The sequence below is a fragment of the Grammomys surdaster genome, unplaced genomic scaffold (assembly GCF_004785775.1).
Source record: "Grammomys surdaster isolate TR1022 unplaced genomic scaffold, NIH_TR_1.0 126035, whole genome shotgun sequence".
NCBI lineage: Eukaryota > Metazoa > Chordata > Mammalia > Rodentia > Muridae > Grammomys > Grammomys surdaster.
Window position 1 is genome coordinate 2,562,302 of NW_021620848.1, and position 23,244 is coordinate 2,585,545.

At 38.5% G+C, this 23,244-nt stretch overlaps 1 pseudogene; it reads left to right on the forward strand.

Moving 5' to 3' along the window:
• LOC114610237 overlaps window positions 1–21,852 on the forward strand; it is a 52,677-nt pseudogene extending 30,825 nt beyond the window's left edge.
• The last annotated feature ends 1,392 nt before the right edge of the window (window positions 21,853–23,244 follow it).

The window sequence follows — 23,244 nt, forward strand, 5'->3', positions numbered from 1 at the left end:
TAAATAATATTAATTTAATAATGACAGGAAAGGTATATCAACTGCAGGAATCAAATTCTGAGTTTGTCCTTAGGGCTTCCAAGGGCTCATTCATCATAGTTCTACAATGAGACATCCCTGGAAGATCACCTGCTAGCCTTTAGCCTCTCATAGATGGCTCTTGGCAGTATTCCATTCTATAGATGTACCATGCTTTCTTTATCGACTCTTTGGTTAAGGGATCTCTAGGTTGTTTCCAGTTTCTTGCTATTATGAATAAAGTTGCTATGAATGTAGATAGGCAAGTGTCTGTGTGTTATAGTGGGGCGTCTTTTGGGTATATGCCCAGGACTGGTATACCTGGGTCTTGAGGCTGAACTATTTCCAGTTTTCTGAGAAACCACAAAATGAATTTCAAAAATGATTGTACAAGTTTCCACTCCCACCAACAATGGAAGAGTGTTGCCCTTGCTCCACATCCTTGCCAGCATGTGCTGTCATTTGAGTTTTTGATCTTAGCCATTCTGATGGGTATAAGATAAAATCTCTGTTGTTTTGAATCTCTGTTTAGCTCTGTACCCCCATTTTAAATGAGTTATTTGGGTTGTTGATGTCTAAATTATTGACGTCTTTATAAATTTTGGATATTATCCCTCTGCCAGATGTAGAGTTGGTGAAGATCCTTTCCCAATCCGTAGGCTGTCACTTTTTAACCCTAATGTCAATGTCCTTTGCCTTACAGAAGGATTTCAGTTTCATGAGGTCTCATTTCTCAATTGCTGATCTTAGAGCCTGAACCAGTCTGTTCAGGAAGATGTCTCTGGTATCAATGAGTTCAAGGCTCTTACCCATTTTCTGTTCTATTAGATTTACTGTATTTTGTTTTACATTCAGGTCTTTGATCTACTTGGACTTGAGTTTGTGCAAGGTGATAGATATAGATCTATTTGCAATTTTCTACATGCAGACAACCAGTTAGGCCAGCACCATTTGTTGAAGATGCTTTCTTTTATTCCATTTTATGGCTTTGGCTTCTTCAACAAAAATCAACTGTCCACAGGTATATGGGTTGATTCCAGGGTCTTAGATTCGATTCTATGATCAATTTGTCTGTTTCTGTACCAGTACCATGCAGTTTTTATTATCATTGTTCTGCAGTACAACTTGACATCAAGGATAGTTCATTGAGAAGTTCTTTTATTTTTTAGGTTTATTTTAGCTTTCTTAGTTGTTGTTTTTTTTTTTTTTTTGGTTTTCCATAGGAGAATTATTCTGTCAAGGCTTGTAAAAAAAATTATGTTTGCATTTCGATGAGAATTGCATTGAATCTGTAAATTGCTTCTGATAGTATGGCCATTTTTGTAGGCAAGTGGATAGAACTTAAGACAATCATCTTAAGTGAGTTAACCCAGACCCAAAAGGACAAGCATGCCCAAGGAAGAATGCCCAAGCAAAGATGCTTGAATCTCAGTTAGAAGGGGGAATAAAATAGTCATAAGAGGCAGATGGAGGGAGGTAACTGAGTGGGAGAAAAGATGGGGAGGTGAATGGGAGTGGTTTCAGTATCAGATGTGGGGAGAGACAGGGGAGATGGTCATGGGAACGAATAAAAACCTACAGCTTGTGGATTCATCTTGAGGACAAGCCAGAGACTTGCGATAGGGGAGGCTCTCAAGAATCCATGAGGTTGACCTTAACTGAGACTCATATCATTGGGGATATGGAACCTGAAGAGGCCACCTCCTGCCGCCTGGCAGGAACCCCAGTGGAGGGATATGGACACCAACCCACCCACAAAGCTTTCAACCCCAAATATATTCTGCCTACAAGAAAGAGAGGAGCAGAGGATGGAGCAGAGACTGAGGGAAGGGACAAGCAATGACCAGCTGAACTAGAGACCCACCTACCCCATGGACAAGCATCAGTCCCTGAAATTATTAGTGATACTGTGTTATTCTTGCATACAGGAGTCTAGCACAGCTGCCCTCTGAGAGGCTCCACATAGTAGTTGTTTCAGACAAATACAGACCCATAGCCAAACACTGGACGGAGCTTGGAGACTCTTATGGAAGAATTGGGGGACATATTGAGGGTCCCAAAGGGATAGAAACTCCACAAGAAGTTCAACAGAGTCAACTAACCTGGACTCTTGGGTCTCTCAGAGACTGAACCACCAACTAAAGAGCTGGACCTAATTCTCCCTACCCCACATATGTATCAAATGTAGCCCTGTCTTCATGGGGGCTGTCATTAAAGCCATTGCCTGTCTGTGGAACCCATTCACCTAACTTGGTGGGCTTTTTTGGCCTCAGTGGGTGAAGAAGCTCCTAGCCCTGCAGACACTTGATGTGCCAGGGTCAGGGAGTCCTCCACTGTCTTAGAGGAGGAGGGGAGAGGGATGGAGGTGGGACTGTGGGAGGTAGGGACCAGGAGGGAGGACAGCGATTGGGATGTAAAGTGATTTTTTTTAAAAAAGACTAAGCTACGTAACATATACTTAATCTATCCTGCAAATGTTTTCTATTAAGACATACACACATATAAATTAATGAAATAAAATGTGATAACAGTATTAAAACTGTTAACTTATGGATATTTTGGGGAATAGTGTATATATGCACAGTATATGAAATCATATGTGGAAGTCTACACACACATGTGTAGGCCATAAAAGGAGGTTAACTGTTTTGATCTATTACTGCTTTGAGACAGGGTCTCTCACTGTACCTGGAGCCCTAATGACAGACAGTGAGTCACTGCAATTCTCTTTTCTTTATATCTGACAACATAGGGTTTATAGGTACAACTATGACAGGCTTTTGTAGCTTGGAGACAGGTCCTCATGTTGCATAGATGACCCATCTCCTGGCCTCCTTGAAGGCAAATACAAAAACAAGAAAAGCAAGTTCTATAGCCTCCTGCTCAGTATGAGAAGACAACTACAATTTTCCATCAATGTAGCTTCAAAATTATTTGATATTTAAAAGTCCTGAACAGAGTTTTTGAAAAAGCAATAACACAGTCAGCTGACCAGGTGACCAGTATGTGTTTTTACAATAGTTGGGTTCTACATGTGATTTGGCTACAAAGAACATTCCAAGTCTCTAACATGTCACACAGAATAGCCTATTTATCCCAGAAAACTTCAGTTGACTTTAGTAAATTCTAAGAGCAAGGATTGTAGCCATGATTTATTTCAAGATTTAACATGGCCTGAAGAAACACTGATGCTGGGAATGGAAACTGGAGCAGTCTTTAAAATTACTGGAGTAATTTTAGAAATAATTATATGACTAAGTGAGAGTGTTCCTGGGGTTAAAAAAGATGTCACACCTTCCTCCTGGCCCTTCTTGCTGAGGCAGACTCATAGCTGGTCTGCTTCCAGGAAGACACCATATTCAGACCCACCCCAGAGGTTCTGCTGCACTCAGAGCAGTTGGTAAGAACCCTCCCCCACGACCCGAAGTCCCAGAGCTGCGGCTGAGAGACCTGCAGTGCACTAGAGACCCATCACCCACCAAAACCTCGCCCTCCCTAGCACCACTCCCCTTCTGCCCCCTCATCCTAGCTCTTCTTGCTGGGGCAGACTCGTAGCTGGTCTGCTCCCTTGAAGACATATTCAGACCCATACCAGAGGATCTGCTTCGTTCAAAGCAGTGGAGGATCCACTGCACCCAGAGCGACTCCTAGTTGGTCTGCTCTCATAAAGACACAATACCCTGACCCATTGTCATGGATTCCTTCCGTTCTGAGCTGGTGTCCTGAGCAGACCTTGGGCGCTAACTCTGCAAAAAACAATCTCACAATACCCAGAAGAAGCTGGACTCCCAGGAGATCTAACACACCCAAGATCATAGAGGAAGTTGGACTCCCAGTGCTAACACTCCCAGGATCATAGAGGAAGCTGGACTCCCAGGAGCTCTCACACATCCAGGATCATAGGGTTACAGGATGCCAGAGGCAGCCTGACTCCCAGGAGCTCTGACATCACTGGATCACAGAGACAGCTGGACTCTGAGAAGCTCTGTGACAAGACAGGAGAGACAGGCTCCAGTCAGAGTCAGTGAGTGAAGGTAGCACTAGAGATAACTAGATGGCAAAGGGCAAGCGAAAGAATGTAAGCAACAGCTAGTTGGTCTGCTCCCCTGAAGACACCATATCCTGACTCATTCTAGAGGAGCCTCTGTACTAAGAGTAGTGGGTAAGAACCCTACCCCACAAACCTACGCCCCAGAGCTGCAGCTGGGAGCCTGGGGCACCCAGGACCCATCAGCCACCTAAACCCCACCCTCTGGAATACCACTCCCCTTCCACCCCTCACTTGGTCCTTTCTGCTGGGGCAGACTCCTAGGTGGTCTGCTCCCCTGAAGACACCATATCCTGACCCATACTAGAGGAAACACTGTACTCAGAGCAGTGGAGAAACCATTGCACTCAGAGAAGTGGAGAATTCACTGCACTCAGAGCAGTTGAGGAAGCTGAATTCTCAGGAGCTCTAACAAGCCCAGGATCACAGGATTAAAGGATCCCAAGGCATCCTGAGATCCCATTAGGATCTCAGGATCACATGATCACAGAGACAGCTAGACTCTGAGTAGTTCTGACACGAGCAAGATAACAGGAGAGAAAGGCTCCAGTCAGAGACTGGAGTGAGTACAGGTAGCACTAGAGATAACCAGATGGCAAGAGGCAAGCACAAAAACATAAGCAACAGAAACCAATGTCACCTGGCAGTATCAGAACCCAATTCTTCCACGATAGCAAGTGCTGGACACCCCATCACACCTGAAAAGCAGGATTCGGATTTAAAATTACTTTTCTTGATGATGATAGAGGACTTTAAGAAGGACATAAATAACTCCCTTAAAGAAATACAGGAGAACACAGATTAACAAGTAGAAGTCCTGAAAGAGGAAACACAAAAATCCCTTAAGGAACTGTAAGAAAATACAACCAAACAGGAGAAGAAATTGAACAACCCCCCCCCAGGACATAAAAATAGAAGTAGAAACAATAAAGAAATAACAAAGGGAGACTACCCCGGAGATAGAAAATCTAGGAAAGAGACCAGGAGCCATAGATGCAAGCATCACCGACAGAATACAAGAAATAGAAAAAAGAATCTCATGTGCAGAAGATACCATGGAAAACATTGACACAACTGTCAAAGAAAATGGAAAATGCAAAAAGCTCCTAACCCAAAACATCCAGGAAATCCAGGACACAATGAGAAGACCAAACCTAAGGACAATAGGTATAGATGAGAGTGAAGATTCCCAACTTAAAGGGCCAGTAAATATCTTCAACAAAATTATAGAAGAAAACTTCCCTAACCTAAAGAAAAAGATGCCCATGAACATATAAGAAGACTACGGAACTCCAAATAGAGTAGACCAGAAAAGAATTCCACCCATAACATAATAATCAGAACATCAAATGCACAAACAAAGAAAAAATATTAAAAGCAGTAAGGGGAAAAGGTAAAGTAACATATAAAAGAAGACCAATAAGAATTACACCAGGCTTCTCACCAGAGACTATGAAAGCCAGAAGATCCTGGACTGATATAATACAGACCCTAAGAGAACACAAATACAAGCCCAATCTACTATACCCAGCAAAACTCTCAATTGCCATGGATGGAGAAACCAGGATATTCCATGACAAAACCAAGTTTACACAATATCTTTCCACATATACAGCCCTACAAAGGATAATAGATGGAAAACTCCAACACAAGGAGTAAAACTACAATCTAGAAAAAGCAAGGAAGTAATCTTCCAAAAACACCAAAAGAAGATAGCTACACAAATATAATTCCACCTCTAATAACAAAAATAAAAGGAAGCAACAATAATTTTTCCTTAACATCTTTTAAAATCAATGGACTCAATTCCTCAATAAAAAGACATAGACTAACAGTCTTCATACAGAAACAGGACCCAGAATTTTGCAGCATACAGGAAATGCACCTTAGTGACAAAGACAGATACTACCTCAGAATAAAGAGCAGGAAAACAATTTTCCAAGCAAATGATCCCAAGGAACAAGCTGCAGTAGCCATTCTAATATTGAATAAAATCGACTTTCAACCAAAAGTAATCAAAAAAGATAAGGAAGGACACTTCATACTTATCAAAGGAAAAGTCTACCAAGAAGGATTCTCAATTCTGGACATCTATGTTCCAAATGCAAGGGCACCCACATTCATAAAAGAAACTTTAGTAAAACTCAAAGCACATATTGCACCTCACACAATAGTGGAAGACTTCAGCACCCTACTCTCATCAATAGACAGATCATGGAGGTAGAAACTAAACAGAGACATAGGGAAATTAACAGAAGTTATGAACCAAATGAATTAACAGATATCTATAAAAACATTTCATCGTAAAATAAAAGAATATACCTTCTTCTCAGCAACTCATGGTACCTTCTCCAAAATTGACCATATAACTGGCCACAAAACAGGCCTTGATAAATACAAGAAGATTGAAATAATCCCATGCACCCTATCAGATCACCACAAACTAAGGCTGGTCTTCAATAATAACAAAAACAATTAAAAGCCCACGTACACGTGGAAACTGAGCAACACTTTACAAAATGATAACTTGGTCAAGGAAGAAATAAAGAAAAAATTAAAGACTTTTTAGAATTTAATGAAAACGAAGGCACATCATACCAAAACTTATGGTATACAATGAAAACAGTGCTAAGAGGAAAATTGGTAGCTCTAAATGCATACAAAAAGAAACTGGAGAGAATATACACTAGCAACTTGACAGCACACCAGAAATCTCTAGAACAAAAATAATCAAATATTCCCAAGAGAAGTAGATGGCAGTAAATAATCAAATTCAGGGCTGTAATCAACCAAGTAGACAAAAAACAAACAAACAAAAAAAAAACAACTATATGAAGAATCCACAAAACCAGGAGCTGCTTCTTTGAGAAAATCAACAAGACAGATAAACCCTTAGCCAGACTAACCAGAAGGCACAGAGACAGTATCCAAATTAATAAAATCAGAACTGAAAAAGGGAGACATAACAACAGAAACCGAGAAAATTCAAGAAATAATCAGATCTTACTACAAAAGCCTATACTAAACAAAACTGAAAAATCTGGAGGAAATGGACAATTTTTTAGACAGATATCAGGTACCAAAGATAAATCAGAAGCAGATAAACCATGTAAACAATCCCATAACCACTAAAGAAATAGCAGCAGTCATTAGTGCAGAATTCTATGAGACCTTCAAAGAAGACCTAATACCAAACTATTCCACAAAAAAAGAAACAGGAGGAACACTACCCAATTCATTCTATGAAGCTACAATTATGCTCACATCTAAACCACAGAAAGAAACAGCAAGAAAAAGAACTTCAGACCAATCTCCCTTATGAATATCAATGCAAAAATACTCAATAAAATTCTCACAAATCAAATCCAAAAACACATCAAAACAATAATCCATCATGATCAAGTAGCTTTTATCCCAGGAATTCAGGAATGGTTCAATATATGGAAATTCATCAACGTAATCCACTATATAAACAAACTCAAAGAAAAAAAGCACATGGTCATCTCACTAGATGCTGAGAAAGCATTTGACAAAAATTCAACATCCCTTCATGGTAAAAGTCTTGGAAAGATCAGGCATTCAAGGCCCATACCTAAACATAATAAAAGCAATATACAACAAGCCAGTAGCAAACATCAAACTAAATGGAGAGAAACTTGAAAAAAATTCCACTAAAATCAGAGACTGGACGAGGCTGCCCACTCTCTCCTTACCTATTCAGTATAGTGCTGGAAGTCCTAGCCAGAGCAATTAGACAACAAAGGAAATTCAAAGGGATAAAAATTGGAAAGGAAGAAGTCAAAATATCACTCTCTGCAGATGATATGATAGTATACTTAAGTGACCCCAAAACTTCCACCAGAGAACTCCCACACCTGATAACTTCAGCAAAGTGGCTGGATATAAAATTAACTCAAATTAATCAGTAGCCTTCCTCTATTCAAAGGATAAACAGGCTGAGAAAGAAATTAGGGAAATGACACCCTTTAAAATAGTCACAAACAATATAAAATACCTTGGTGTGAATCTTACCAAGCAAGTGAAAGATCTGTATGACAAGAACTTCAAGTCTCTGAAAAAAGAAATCGAAGATCTCAGAAGATGGAAAGATCTCCCATGCTCATGGATTGGCAGGATTAATATAGTAAAAATGGCCATCTTACCAAAATTCACAATCTACAGATTTAATGCAACCCCCATCAAAATTGCAAGTTAATTCTTCATAGAGATACAAAGAGCAATTTGCAAATTCAATTGAATAACAAAAAACCTAGAATAGTGAAAACTATTCTCAACAACAAAAAAGCTTCTGGGGGAAACACCATCCCTGAACTAAAGCTGTACTACACAGCAATAGTGATAAAAACTGCATGATATTGGTACCGAGATGGGCAGGAAGCTCAATGGAATAGAATTGAAGACCCAGAAATGAACCCACACACGTATGGTCACTTGATCCTTGACAAAGCAGCTAAAACTGTCCATTGAAAAAAGAATAGCATTTTCAACAAATGGTGCTGGTTCAACTGGAGGTCAGCATATAGAAGAATGCAAATCACTCCATTCTTATCTCCTTGTACAAAGCTCAAGTCCAAATGGATAAAGGACCTTCACATAAAACCAGATACACTGAAACTAATAGAAGAGAAGGTGGTTAAAAGCCTCAAATATTTGGACACAGGGGAAAAGATCCTGAACAGAACACCAATGGCTTATACTCTAACATCAAAAATTGACAAAAAATTGCAAAGCTTTTGTAAAGCAAAAGACACTGTCAATACGACAAAACAGCAACCAACAGAGAAAAGATCTTTAACAATCCTACATCTGATAGAGGGCTAATATCCAATATATACAAAGAACTTAAGAAATTACACTCCAGACAGCCAAATAACTCTATTAAAAAATGGAGTACAAACCGAAACAAAGAATTCTCAATTGACGAAACTCAAATGGCCAAGAAGCACCTAAAGAAATGTTCAACATCCTTAGTCATCAGAGAAATGCAAATCAAAGCAACACTGAGATTCCACCTCACCAGTCAGAATGGCTAAGATCAAAAGCTCAGGTGGATTGCAAGCTGATACAACCACTCTGGAAATCAGTCTGGCGGTTCCACAGAAAACTGGACATAGCATTCCTTGAGGACCCAGCTATACCACTCCCGGGCATATACCCAGAAGATGCTCCAACATATAACAAGGACATGTGCTCCACTATGTTCATAGCAGCTTTATTTATAATAGCCAGAAGCTGGAAAGAACCCAGATGTCCTTCGACAGAAGAATGGATACAAAAAACGTGGTACATTTACACAATAGAGTATTACTCAGCTATTAAGAACAATGAATTCATGAAATTCTTAGGCAAATGGATGGAACTAGAAAATATCATCCTGTGCGAGGTAACCCAATCACAAAAGAACACACATGGTATGCACTCACTGATAAGTGAATATTAGCCCAGAAGCTCGGAATACCCAAGATACAACTCACAGATCACTTGAAGCTCATGAAGAAGAAAGACTATAGTCTGAGTGCTACAGTCCTTCTTAGAAGGAGTAACAAAATACTCACGGAAGCAAGTAAGGGGACAAAGTGTGGAGCAGAGACTGGAGGAGGGGCCGTCTGGAGACTGCCTTACCTGGAGATCCAGCCCATGTGCAGTCACCATAGGCAGGCATGGCTGTGGATGCCAGGAAGTGCATGCTGACAGGATCCTTATATACCTGTCTCCTGAGAGGCTCTGCCAGAGGTGGATGCTTGAAGGTAACCATTGTACTGATCATGGGGTCCCCAATGGAGGAGGTAGAAAGAAGACTAAAGGGGCTGAAGGGGCTTGTAGTCCCATTGGAAGAGCAACAAAAAAACAAACCAGAGCTCCCAGGGTCTAAAGGGCCAGCCTGGGAATATGCTTGAAGGGACCCATGGCTCCAGCTCTATATGTAGTGGAGGATGGCCTTGTCAAGCACTGGTAGGAGAGAAGGTCCTTGGTCCCATGAAGGCTATATATCCCAGTGTGGGGGAATTCGAGGGCAGGGAGGGTGGAGTAGGTGGATGGGTGGGGGCACATCCTCATAGAAGTAGCAGGAGGGGGGACAGGATAAGGGGTTTCTGGGAAGGTGGGGAATGGGGAAAGGGGATACCATCTGAAATGTAAATCAGTAAAATATCCAATAAAAAAAGATGCCACATTAAGTGTGAGAAATTACAGAAGTTACATTATAGATGTTTCTGGTGGGAGTGGGCTCCACAAGTCTGCATTTTGTTTGATTGTGGTTTTCTAATATCAAATGGTCAGCCATTAAAAACATACATACAGGTAGCATTATATAGACTGAGCAGATTGCACTTATGTGCTTAGGGGTATATACATATATACGTATATACATATATACATACATGTATATACATACATATATACGTGTATGTATATATATACCAATTAATGAAAAAGAGATCATAAATTTGAAAGAGAACAAGGATGTGTGTATGGGAGAATTTGGAGGGATAGGAAGGGAAAATGATGTAATTGTGTTATAATCTCAAAAAGAAAAGAAAACTTTCATGAGAAAAGTGGAAGGTGGAGGGAAAGGAGCACATTTCTGCAATTAGGCAGATGGGTTTCTTGGTGATAGGCTACCCTACCATCAGCAAGGCTTTTCAGGGGCATGCTGCATGAAGAATTAGCAACTGCTTTGCAAAGACTTGGTCTATTCTGACACCCCTACACCTCTCTCAGAAAAGAAAAGAGGACTTGTTATGGCAACTCTTAATAACCTAGGCACTTACCCAGCTCCCTACTGGGCCTAAAAGACCAAATCAAGTGCATTAAATACTTAAACCTCAACTCACTAAGTTTCATACTGTGACTTGGTGGATTTTCATGCTGGCTTGACAAAGTTCAATAAACAGCTTCTAGAGTTAAATAGATATACAAAGTACATAAATGTATTGTTGTTACTCACGATTTAAATTACCTAAGTACATCTCAGACAAAGACATTTATTTGTTGGCATTTCAAAATGCCTTGTTTAAGAAAGGTGGCTTATGATTCAAGAAGATTCACATGGCTATAAACTTAGGAGAAAACTATTTTAGTTAATGACAAAAGGAAACTAGCATATAATTGATAGATTCCGTAGAACTCTGTATTTCAGATAAAGGCTTTAGGACAAAGGATGAAAAACACAGAAAAGCATTAATTCTTACCTAATTTAATGTACTCTTTTCCATTTATTCAAATTCATCAATGTCAGCAAGACTAAGTGGAAACAGCAAGCAAAAGAATTTACTTGGGACATATACTAAACTTATATACATGATTTGATAAGCTGAATTTTAAATTGATATAAATAACTTTGATAAATTATCTCTTTTTTCCTTTTACTGCCTTCCTTTCTTTTTTTAAGATCGCTCTTTGATAACAGCACATTGCAGGAAATGCAAATTGGGTTGATTTTAGTGGGAAATGACTATTCAGGGTCTTAGGAGCATTGTTGGGGATCTCAGTAGGTGATATGTCAGAAGCTATAGTGAATATTATGAATAACCCCATTTTAGCTAACAAAATGTTGAGTCCCTGAACACCTCTCTGAGATACATCAGGAATATCTGCATCTAGGCTACCCATTGCCAGTCTTTCTGAGGACCTTCTGCAGAGGACCATGCTTGCAGAGCATACACTAAATTCATGTTAGAAATCCAGCTGAAATGACCTTAATACAAAGCTTCAAAGGCACAGTCTATTATCCATACCATTGGCTAACAGTTAAGAAAGTCATAATTCAATTCGTCTGCTTCTATGTCTATGGGGTCATTGTAATTATCCTTATTATCATTACTCCTTAACATTTTATGCACCATTCTTCTATGTTTGTGGACATTAAAACTGGATTTCAGTATTTGAGAGTCATAATGTCCTTATAATAAAAGATTATCAAATTGCATAGTAAGCATCCTGACATCAACTTTTAGGTTTTTTTTTTCATTTCCCTATTTCTTGTGCCTTTAACAAACTTTGAATCATAAATTTGCATTTAGAAGAACAAAAGAAACTACATTATCATTGTTGAAATTGTCTTAATTAACTTGAGCGACACAGTTTCTTCCTTCCTTCTTTCCTTCCTTCCTTCCTTCCTTCCTTCCTTCCTTCCTTCCTCCCTCCCTCCCTCCCTCCCTCCCTCCCTCCCTCCCTCCCTCCCTCCTTTCTTTCTTTCTTTCTTTCTTTCTTTCTTTCTTTCTTTCTTTCTTTCCTCAAGAACCCGGATTTAAAGTGTGTTTATCCATGCAGACTGAGAACCTATTGATACTCCTTCTTCTACTCAGTGATAAACAAGTGCTACAAACAAGTGCTACAAAGTTAAAATATGGAGACTATATAACACGCAAATGGACATTCCTATTTGTTAACCATGAAAAGCCTGTGAGTAAAAATCATGCATTCATAGCCATTAATCTGGCAAGCCTTTAACATTTGTTTGGTTCAGAATTCTATACTGTCATTTAGTGAAACTTGAAACTTGAAATCATTTTGCTCATGTTGCCCGAATTTACTACTAAACACGTTTGAATATGAAATATCAGTACAGAGCAGAAAATATCCTCAGTGTGATTACAGGGTTTTTCATATCAGTGTTCCAGGATGTGCTGGCACAGTGCACTGGACATGTTGTTATGCTTTTCTGCTTTCTTTAGTGTCCCCAGGAATTAAAGAAAGCTCTTCCCGAACAACTTAAATACTCATACGGAAATGATATAGACCTACAATCCAGAAAACAACATGGGGAAAACTATCAACAACCTAGATAACATCATGGTGAAAGTTCTATACTAACTGTCTTGATAACACCATGGAAAACCTCTGCACCAATAAATTAAATAATACCATGGGGAAGTTCTGCCATTCATAAGACATTGCATTAATTAAAAAAAAATTATGTACTTTTGGTAGTTCTGAAATAATGCCCTCCAAAAAGGCTTCATTTGAAAGATAACACAGTGTCTAATATTGAAATTGCAATGCATACCAAAGTCTTGCCTGGGCCATCATATTGACACCATCACCTTTCAATCAGATATAAAGATGCTCTACCTTTTTGCCTCAGAGTTAAGTATTATTCAATATATTGTTTGACTGCTGATAACATCTGAAGTGCACACAAAGATAAGACAGCTAATCAAGTAACTAGGAAGAACAGAGTGGAAATGACACTTAAACGGTGAAAGAAATATATACTTTCAAAAGTATGTTAATAGAAAGCAGTTTAAAAGTTTTTAGTTCAACTTTCTAATTCTATGAAGAAATTTATGTCTCATAGCCTGAATAAGAGAGTTAAGTACAAAAATGAACTTCTATTAATCAAGGGAGGTTGGTGAACAACAAAATAATACTGTTTTCAGTAAGAATTAATCCAGATGTTAATCTGGAGAGATCCAGTAGCATCTCCAACAGTTAGTAGATGCAATCACACAACGTCAGACAGAACTCAGGTAAGCATAGGTTCAGGTGCACCATGACAATTACACCCTCCAGCAGTAAAAAGGAGGTGCCTTGATAATCTTCCTAGAAAAAGAAGAGATATGTTTAAATTCTTACAAATGAAGCTACCCTTCAGGACAGCTTTTTTGCTTCAAGCCTCAGAGACAGACATTGAAATTTACACCTCTTTTCATCACTTCTATTTTAATTTGCCATAACTCTGGTTGTTTTCCTGTCTTTGTGTCCTGTGTGCCTTCAATTAAACATCAGCAATTTGGCAACCTCATATATCAACAGTATCAAAGATGAGTATTTAACTTCTTATCCCCTGTTGTTTTTCATAAATAACCTATAGCTAAAGCACCACAGAACAGGTGATTACAGGTCACGTTAGGAAATTCAACAGGGGGCCACCCTATCCACATAGGTGAGTTGCTTACCAATTTATCATTTCAATCCACTGAATTAGAAGTTGTTTGTTAAGTATGACTACAACAATAATTGACTCGTATATTATAAAAGGAAAATTACAGGAGTGAGAATATAATCAAAGTGTTGTGGAAATGGGCAACAAAGAAATGGCAAGAGCCAGAAGTGCAACGAATTTCACAGGGGCTAGGAAAAGCAGCTTCTTATAACTGTACGTAGTAATACCTTTAGTAAAATTAACTTAAATAATAAGATACATTTTGAATGTAATTTAGATTGGAATTTGGAGAACAGGATTTTTAGGCAAAATATTGACAGAATCTCTAGGCTGTTCTTTTCTGTATATTAGTATGTGTCACAAGAAAGTGAAAGAACAAAAGGGGAAAGGAGAGGCAATGGAGGAGACAGAAGGATGTATGCGTGTTAGAGAGTGAAAGACAACCAATATGCAAACCAAAGGAACTATGAGGACAGTGCAGACCTTACTAGCCCATAAAATAAACTATGACACTATTTCTGTTTCATTAATTTCTTCTCTAATTTTTTTTTTATTATTTCTTGCCATCTACTGAATTTTGGTTCGGTTTCTTCTTATTTTTCCAAATTCTTAAATACATCATTAAATTATTTAGTTTTGCTTATAATGATTCCTTTTGTATTTTCTTTACTGTTTGCATTTTCCTTTTTCTTTTTGTTCATTTTTATTGAAAACATTTTCTAAACAGTATATCCTGATTACAGTTTCCCTTCCTGAACTCCTCTCAGTTTCTCCCCAACTTTACCTCCCCTCCAGATCTACTCCCATTCTGATCTCATTAGAAAAGAGCTGGCTTCTACCAGATAACAACCAAACATGACAAAATAAAACATGATAAAGGGAAAATCATCCAATCAAGGATAGATAAGGCAACCTAACAGAAGGAAAAGATCCAAAAAAAAAAAAAAGGCACAAAAATCAGATACTCACCTGTTCACACACTAAAGAGTCCTATAAAAACACCAAGCTGAAAACTATTATATATACACAGAAGACCTGGCACAAACAAATGTATGCTCAGTTCTTACCGGTTGAGTCTCTGGAAGTTCATATGAGCCTTGTTCAGTTGTTTTGCTGCTGTCATCCATCTCCTCTGACTCTTACATTCTTTCTACCTCTTCTTTCTATGGAGTTTTCTGAGCTCTGAGGGAAGGAATTTGATGGAGATAGCCCATTCAAAGTTGTGTGTTCTGAGCTAGCGCTCTCTCTCTCCCTCCCCCCCCTCTCTCATTCTCTCTCCCTGTAATTTCAAGTAGTGTGTCTCTGCATCTGTTCTTGTCTGCTGCAAGAGGAAGCTTCTCAGATAATAAGTCACTGAATAAGTTATTCATCTATGAGTATAACAGAATATCACAAGGAGTCATCTTATTAATTTTTTTAGACCAGTAGTGTTTGGTTTACCCTAGATCTCTGTGCTATTTAGGCTCTGGTTCTTGATTACACAGCCAGTAGTGGTTATAGATTCTGTCTTATGGAATGGGTCTTAAGTCAAATCAGACATTGGTTGGCTACTTGCACAAGTTCTGTGCCACAGTTGCCCTATCATCATCTTGTAGGTAGTGGAAAGTGTATGTCAGAGATTTTATGGTTGGGTTGACATTTGTGGTTCTCTTTGGTGGTCTGGAGAGTACCTTCTAGCACCAAACACACTGGAATGTAGGAGTGAAGGCTTCATGTAGACACCAGCTCAACTTTCTTTCGTTCACTGAGTTGTGTGGATGTTGTCAGCAATGAGAACCCACTGTCGGTTTGTTGAGAGGAACCCATTGTCATAGCAAAATTCTGGGTTGTCTGGGAATTTCCATGGGACTCCTTTTGGCCAGCAACTCAATTGAATGCAACCTAGTCCTGCTACAGAAAACCTCAGTTGGTGACAAGAGATGGCCAATTGGGACTCTAGGGACATTATAAGAAGACTTCATTAGGATCACCTGCACATATTCTAGGAAGTTTCCACAGCATTAAGTTCCATATCATCACTCAAATGTCCCTCAGTTCCATCTTTCTCTTCCTGCATCCCCTCCATCAACACTATCTTTCTTCTCTCTCCCGAGATGATTCTCCTGTCCCTGCCTGCTCTGGATCCACTTATAAAATCTATTCTATTCCCCCCTCCCATGGAAATACATGTGCCCTGCCCCAGTCCCTTTCTCTATATGTAATCTCTATGGGTTTACAAATTATAAATTTATTATCATTTATTTAGTAACTAATACCAATATATAAGTGAATACATACCATCTTTATCTTTTGGGCTCTGGGGCACAGCACTCACAGTATATTTTTTCCAAGTTTCATCCTTCTGTCTGCAAATTTCATGTTATTGTTTTTAACAGTTGAGTAAAACCCCACTGTGTAAATGTACCATTCTCTTTATCCATTCTTCTGTTGAAGGACACCTAAGTTGTTTATAGTTTCTTGCTATTACGACTAGAGCAGCAATGAGAATGGTTGAACAAGTGTCCTTATGTTCTTTGGGTATGTGCACAAGAGTGGTATAGATAGATATCCAATGTCTGAGGAATTGGGATATTGATATCCATCGTGGCTATATAAGTTTGCACTCCCAACAGTAATGGATGAGTATTCACCTTATTCTACATTCTTGCCACTATGAAAGGTCACTTGTGTTATTAATCTTAGCCATTCTGACAGAAGTAAGATGGAATTTCAAAGTAGTTTTGATTTACATTTCCTTTGATTGCTAAGAATATTGAGCTTTTCTTCAAGTGTTTCTCAGGCATTTGAATTTTCTCTATTGAAAATTCTCTATTTAGAGCCTCCATTCTTTGTGCTGTGAGTGGCTCCCTGCTTCACTGGGAGGTCGGGCAATGCAGTAAACACTACTTTGGATGCCAAAATGGGGGAAGACAGTGGGCTGCTGAAGATGGAAAAGAACCCAAGTAGGAGCCAGAGACCAAAAAGAATAAGGAGACAGCAAAGAAAAATGAGGCTGCAGGATTGGTTCTGTCCTGTATAAGGACCCACCAGATCAGAAAACCTCACCCAATTGTTGAAGTAATTATTTAAAATCAGCCTCCGGTCAAGCTGACTATCTAAGCTGCGGTGGCTCTGCCTAGCTCAGCCACCATGTTCTATGACCAGAGGCCACATGCACACCGCAGCTAGAAATGGCCAGAAAGAAACACTAGTCCTGCCACCCCATGAGATGTCAGCATGGGAGATGGCTCTGCCAATCTTCCACACTGTCTCTGAAAGGCTGGGCATTGTCCTGACCATCCCGCCATCCACATGGGCCCAGTAGAAAGATGAGGTTCTAATGCTTAAAGAATAATCAAAGGCTTATATATTTGATTATGATCAGTAACAAAATACCCATACAATCAGAACTGTAACCCAATACCCAACCTAGATATACCAACTACCTTTGACTGCTACAGACACATGAACATCCACCTCCATCTCCTCTCTCTCTTTCCCTATCCTCTCCTCCTAGCTCCTCCTCTTCCTTTTCCTCCTCTCCTCCTTAGCTCTCCTCTTCCTCTTCCTTTCCTAACTCCTCCCACCTTAGCTCCTCCTACACCCAGTGGCAAAGTTGCCACACTCAAGATATGCTCCTGGAATGTGGATGGGCTTTGAGTCTGGATTAAAAAGAAAGCCTTTGGTTGGGTAAAGGAAGAAGTGCCAGACACTGTGCGCCTCCAAGAGATCAAATGCTCAGAGAGCAAACTCTTAGCTGAACTTCAAGAGCTGCCTGGACTCACCTATCAGTGCTGGTCAGATCCATCAGACAAAAAAGAATATGGTGGTGTGGCCACTCCACTTTCCCACCAGTACCCACTCAAAGTCTCATATGGCATTGGTGAAGAAGAATATGATCAAGAAGGCAGGGTAACTGTGACTGAATTTGACTTCTTTGTCTTGGTAACAGCCTATGTTCTCAATGCAGGCAGGGGTCTGATAAGACTGGAATACTGGCAATGTTGGGATGAAGGCTTTTGAAAGTTTCTAAATGATTTGGCTTTCCGAAAACCTCTTGCACTGTGTGGTGATCTCAATAATGTGGCTCATGAAGAAATTGACCTTTGTAACCCAAAAAGCAACAAACAGAATGCTGGCTTTACTCCCTAGAAGTGTCAAGGCTTTGGGAAATTACTACAGGCTATACCACTGGCTGACAGCTTCCAGCATCTCTATACCAACACCACCTATGCTTATACTTTCTGGATTTACATGATGAATGCCTGCTCTAAGAATGTTGGTTGGTGCCCTGATTACTTTTTACTTTCCCCCTTTTTTACCTGCATTGTGTGAAAACATACTTTCCAAGGCTATCCCATCACCCTTTACTGAGCACTGTGACATCTTCCTGAAGTAGCTTCATGCCTGGGAAATAGCCTCCTCTCCCCCAGATAAGTCCAGTGTGTAGTATCTTCTTCAGGTTTTTGGTTTTGTATGTGTTCACCTCTATTTTAAACATTAAGCCAAACTTCTGGTTTCTTTTAAACAATCCAAGTGAAATAAAAAACCCTACTTTCAACTTCAAAAACAATTCTCTATTTAAATCTCTACCCTTTTTTTTTTATTAGAGCATTTGTTTTTTGATATCTATATTTTTTGAATACTAACCTTCTATCATATGAAGAATTGCTAAAAATCTGCTGAGTGATGGTGTCCTTTATCTTACAGAAGCTTTTCAGTTTCATGAGGTCCCATTTATGAATTGATCTTAGTGCCTGTGCTATCAGTGCTCTGTTCAGAAAGTCTTGTCCTGTGTCAATGTGTCCAATGCTATTCCCCACTTTCTTTATGATCAGATTCAGTTTATCTGATTTTATATTACAGTCTTTGATACATATAGAGCAGTCTTGTGCATTGTGATCTATTTGCGTTCTTCTACATGCAGACATCCATTTGACCAGCACCATTTGTTGAAGATGCTATTTTTCTTTCAGTGTGCATTTCTGGCTTCTTTATCAAAAATCAAGTGTCTATAGGAGTATGGATTTATATCTGAGTCTTCAATTCAATCCCATAATGCAACATGTCTATACTTATGCCAATACAACGCAGATTTTATTACCATACCCTTTTGGTACAACTTGATATCAGGAACAGTGAGGCCTCTAGAGTTCTTGTATTGCTCTGGATTGCTTTAGGTATCCTGGGTTATTTGTTTTGTTATATGAAGTTGAGAATTGTCCTTTCAAAGTTTATAAAGAATTCTTTTATTAATTTGGATATTCTTTCTCTGCCTTTTAGTTAGTTTGGATAAGAGTTTGTCTATTGTGTTTATATTTTCAAAGAACAAACTGACTTCATTGATCCTTTTTATTGCTCTTTTTGTTTCTCTTTTATTGATTTTAGCTCTGAATTAGATTATTTCTCCTTGTCTACTCCTCTTGGATTTGATTACAGTTCTGTTGTTCTAGAGATTTCAGGTACGCTATTAAGTTGCTACTATATGATCTCTCCAGTTTGTTGTTTGTTTGTTTGTTTGTTTGTTTATGTAGGCTGTTAGTGCTGTGAACTTTCCTCTTAGAACTACTTTCATTGTGTCCCATAAGTTTGGATATGCTGTGTATTCAGTTTCATTGGATTCTAGAAAGTCTTTGATTTGTTTCTTATTTGTGTCAGGAAAGATTTATTTAGTTTCCATGAGTTTGTAAGTTTTCTGTTGTTTCTGTTGTTGTTATCTGCCTTTATTGCATGGTAGTCTGATAGGATCCATGAAATTTTTTGTAGACTTGCTTTGTGTCTAAGTATGTGATCGTTACAGAAAGTTTTATGAGGCACAGAGAATGTATGTTCTTTTATGTGTAGGTGAAATGTTAGGTCAGTAGTTCTCAATCTATGGGTCATGACCACTTTAGGGGGTCAAATAACCCTTTCTCAGGGGTCACCTAACACTATTTGAAAATACAGATATTTATATTACAACTCACAGCAGTAGCAAAATTAGAGTTATGAAGAAGCAATGAAACTAATTTTATTGTTGGGGGTAGGTCACCACAATGAGGCACTGTATTAAGTCACTGGATTAGGAAAGTTGAAACCGACTGTGTTAGGTCCATTTGGTTTAGTTAACATTTAGTTTATTTAATATTAACTCCAGCATTTCTCTGCTTACTTTTGGTTGGTATAATCTGTCTCTTGATGAGAGTGAGTATTGAAGTTTTCCACTAACTGTGTGTGGTTTAGTATGTGATTTAAGCTGTAGTAATGTTTCTTTTACAAACATGGGTGCCCTTGTTTTGGGTATATAGATGTTAAGAATTAAAATGTTGGGGCTGGAGAGATGGCTCAGCAATCCAGAGCACTGGCTTCTCTTCCAGAGTACCTGGGTTCAATTTTCAGAACCTACATAGGAACTCACAACTGTTTTTAGCTTCAGGCCCAGGAGATCTGACACCCACACATAGACATGAATGCCATCAAAAGACCAATGGGAATAAAATAATTAAATTAAATTTAAAAGAAGAATTGAAATGTCATTTTGGTGACTTTTTCTGATGAGTGCATAGTGTCCTTATCTATTTCCTTGATTTGTTTTGAAGTCTATTTTGTTAGATATTAGAATGGCTACATTAGCTTGCTTCTTAGATTCATTTTTTTTAAATATAGTTTTCAACCCTTAACTCTGAGGTAATGTCTACCCATGCTGATGAGGTGTGTTTCTTGGATCCAGAAAAAAATGGATTCTATCTTCACATTGGTTCTATTACTCTATGTCTTTTTTGGGGGGATTACAATCATTAATATTAAGAAATATCGATGACTAAAGATTGATGATTCATCTTATTTTGTTGTTGTTGTTGTTGTTGGTGGTGGTGGTGGTGGTGGTGGTGATTGTGGTGGTGGCAGTGGGGGTGGTAGTGGCAGTAGTGGTGTGTGTGTGTGTGTGTCTCCCTCTTGATATTGCTGGTGTGAAATTTTTAGTCCCTGTGTTTGCATGAGAGTAGTTAACTTCAGGTTGGAGTTTTTCTTCTATCACTTTCTGTAGGTCTGGATTTGTAGATAAATTTGACTTTATCATGAAATATTTTTTTCCACCTATGGTGATTGAATATTTTGCTGGGAATAACAGTCTGGGTTGAAATTTGTGATCTCTTAGAGTCTGCAGTACTTCTGTCTGGGCTCTTCTGGTTTTTAGAGTATCCATTGAGAAGTCAGATGTAATCCTACTAAATCTGCCTTTATATGTTACTTGGCCTTTTCCCCTTGCAGCCTTTAATATTCTGTACATTTAGTGCTTTGATTATTATGTGCTGAGGGAATTTTCTTTTCTTGTTCAATCTATTTGGTGTTCTAGATTTTTCTTGAGCCTTTATAGTAGCCTTTCTTTAGGTTAGAAATTTTTTCTTCTATGATCATGTTGAAAGTATTTTTCCCCCTTTGAGCTGGGATTTTTCTCCTTCCTCTATTTCTATTATTCTTAGATTTGAACTTTTCATAGTTTCCCAGATACCCTGGATGTTTTATGTTAGGTTTTTTTGTTTGTTTGTTTTGTTTTTTCGATTCCTGAGATTCTCTCTTTCATCTCTTGTATTATCTTCTCAACACCTGCCTCTAGTTTCTGTTCAAATTTCTAAGTTTTTCATTTGTAGAATTCCCTTAGTTTGTGTTTTTCTTTATTACTTCTATGTCTATTTCAGGTCTTAAATATTCTTTTTCATTTCCTTCCACTCTTTGTGTTTTCACGGATTTTAAAAAGGGATTTATTAACTTCCCATTTAAAGGACTTTATCATGTTAAACTGGCAATTTTACAGTCTTTTTCTTGTGTTTAAGCTATGTTTCAGTATGTGGGTCTACTGTGGCAAAAGATCTTGGCACTTATGGAAGCCTATTGCTCTTTCTGTGATTTATTGTGTTTTTAAGTCAGTGTGTAATCATCTGGGATTGGAATGATTATAAGTCTAGATGCTGGTTTTATTTCTGGATGGAGTCGGTGAAGAAATGGAAACTGCTACAGGTTTTGTCTTTCTTGTTATAAAGCTTGGAATAAGACTGATGAATTTGGATGTGAAGGAGCAGAAGAATAGTTGTGGATCTGCTACCAGCCTACTTACTATACTGGCAGGAATGGCCCTTGGATTGATAGGGGGTGCCTGTGGGATTGGAGGTTGTGACAAAATGAAGAGTTGCAAGAAGGAGGTTAAAAGAAGATGTGTGGGATCCACAGAGGATGTAAACAGGAGTCAGGGAAGGCTGCCAGAAGTATTCTACTACAGAGTTGAAGATGAGACTAAGGGATTAGATCTTGGGGAAAAGAGTAAGAAAAAAATCTGCAAACAGATTTATGGCTTCTCATTGCATCAAAGAAGATTCTTGTTACAGTGATATAGACCATTATAGGCAACCACAACCAGTTACATGCAGAGATCAACTTAGTTTGGAATGTCAAGCCCCAGTGGATACATTTACAATCAATCTCTTTCACCTAAAGCTCTGAGAACAGTTCAAAAGAAGAGACAAAATACTCTAAAAGTCAAAGGGAAATAAATATGCTCTGAGATTATGGTAGAGGATAGAGAAACTATACTTAGTTCAATAAAATACCTGACTAAACAAAACCTAAGCAATGACAATACCAATAGAAATGCTACCTCAGAAGCAGAGAATCTCACAAAGTCTTAGACCTAGACACAGAGTTATAGACATTCAGTAACTTCTGACCAAATGAAAATTAGTCTCTTCCAGGGATTAGCCCCTAATTGGATCTCTAATCCAAAATGATTAGTCTTGAAATCATATACACACAAGCTACACAAAACTAACTTATCAGGTTTTATTTATATTTTTGTGATATGTATATGTGTGTACATTTGTCTGTGCTTTTATATGTGACAATAATAATATTAATAATAAATGAAAACAAGAGAGATAATAATGGAATTGAGAGAGAGTGAGAGGTATGAAAATGGACAGAGTAGAGAGAGGGTCATTGGAAGGGTTAGTGGGAGAAAAGGGAGAAGAAAAGTAATATAATTATATTTTAATTTAAAAATAAACTAAAAAATAAACTATGCTTCAGTGTCTCAAGCTCAGGCACTCAAAAGTGAGATTTTGAAAAAGCATTAAAGTAACCTCAGAGGTAACATCAAAATGTGTTTATGTTTCATTAAGGAAGAAACTAAACTTTCTCTTGGTATAGTTTACTAAGAACAAGCCTAAACTTGATTTTTTCCAATTCTTTTCCCATGACTTCCATGTATTTGTATTTGTGGGCTGTGTCCTCTCTGACTGTTGTGTCTGTCTTATCTGTCTGT